Genomic DNA, 1998 nt, shown 5'->3' on the forward strand with positions numbered 1-1998 from the left:
CACCTCTAGCTCACCTAATCCTGTTGAATGGGGGTGGTGTGGGGTGGGATGGCTATTGCTGCTTCATGTAGACATCTGCCTAAAAGCTCTTTAAGCATGCTGCTCACTCTGTATTCTCTTGTTTTCTATCTTGTTCATCTGATCACTTCCCCTTACATCATTAAGTATACTTTCCCTATATCCATTTCTGCCACCATCCACTCTACCTTACCATCTTATTACCTTTCAAAAATTGTTCTATTACAGTGATTGGAGAAATGGCTCAGGGGTTAAGAGCACTGGCTGCTCTTTCAGAGGATCTGGGTTTGTTTCCTAGCACCCACACAGTAGCTCACAACTGTCTCCAATTCTAGTTCTGGGTAATCAGACACTTTCTTCTGGACTCTACCTATAGTATCCACAAACATAGTTCACAGATATGCATGCAAACAAAATGTACATGCATATACCATATTTCTTGATTAAAATTTGAAAAATTGCGTGTGTGCATATGCACTGAAATGTATGTGGAAGTCAGAGGGCAACTTGTGGAAACTGATTCTCCCTTTTCCTCATGTGAATCTAAGGGATCAAATAGGTCATCAGGTGTGGTAGGCAAGTTCTGTTACCCACTGTGCCATCTTGATGGCTCATGACTTCTTTTCTCCACAGCACTATTTCTATTGAAACTTCCCTTAAATTATTTTAAACCTTCCTAAATAGAACATAAAACCTTGTCCTTTCCCAATGCTGCCATGCTCTCTTGCCTTGTATAGAGTAGTGCATCAGTAGTCAGTTGATGAATAAAATTTTAGTTCTTCACAGGAGAACTCTACCTCATTGCCAGATCTAATGTGGCTACTTACCTGTCAGGTCACATTTTGATATCAACATTTTTCATTTCCTCATCTTGGTTCTCAATTCAGTGGAGTGATCGGTGGAATATGAGTTGATCTATACTTTGGACTTATCACTTCTTTATTCGTCAGTGAGAATATTAGTCAGCCGGTTGGATGTAGAGGGAGATTTGTCGGCTTGATTGTCTATAGAATAGTTCAGGATGGTGCTGTAGTTCTCATTGCTGGGGAGACACTGAGGGTGAGGTAAGGCAATTGTTAAATAAGGCAGGTGGAGCATCAGCTTGGGAGGCAGAAGAATAGCCTAAGTGAGAATGCTCTCTAAAGAGAAAGATTACCTGCTTTTATTCCTGAAAACTCACCTGTCAGGCCTTTAGTTCTTGATGGTGATTCAATCATTGCTGAGTAATACATTTTGATAGAATTTATGAAAAATCTTTCTGGCTTATTGATATATAGCAAAGCCAAGAACATTTACATGTTTGTTTGTCTTCCTAGCTGGTGTGGGTTTCAAAGTTAGTATAAGATCTCCTGCCCTCAAAACTCCCCCAAGTATAAGGCTACCATCTGAAATCCATTGCATGGTAGGAATTGAGCCTTAACTCTACCTGTATTTTTCTAGAACAATGATTCTCAACCTTCCTTATGCTATGACCCCTTATTACAGTTCCTCATGTTATGGTGACTCCTCAACCATAAAATGGTTTCATTGTTACTTCATAATTCTAATTCTGCTATGGTTATGAGCCATAATGGAAATGCACATGGGTTGAGAACTGCTGTTATACAGCCTTAACCAGTCCCCAAAGTTTATACATCTATCTATTAAAGCCATTTTATTGTGGAGCCACCATGTGTCATGTACTATTCCCAGTACCAAGGACATGGGAATGAATAGGACTCAATCTCTGTGGACAGATTGTAGTGGAAGGCAGAGTTACCCATGCAATTACAAAAAAATAAAAATTATTTAAGATGGCAAGCAGTTCCATGAGCAACTAGACCAGAATATGGGAAAAGTGTGACTGTCTTAGTTCAGGTTTTATGACTGTGAAGACACATCATGACCAAGGAAACTTTTATAAAAGAAAATATTTAATTGGGGCTGGATTACAGTTTCAGAGGTTTAGTCCATTATTGTCATTTCAGGGATCATGGCAGC

The sequence above is a fragment of the Grammomys surdaster genome, unplaced genomic scaffold (genome assembly GCF_004785775.1).
Source record: "Grammomys surdaster isolate TR1022 unplaced genomic scaffold, NIH_TR_1.0 215, whole genome shotgun sequence".
Taxonomy (NCBI): domain Eukaryota; kingdom Metazoa; phylum Chordata; class Mammalia; order Rodentia; family Muridae; genus Grammomys; species Grammomys surdaster.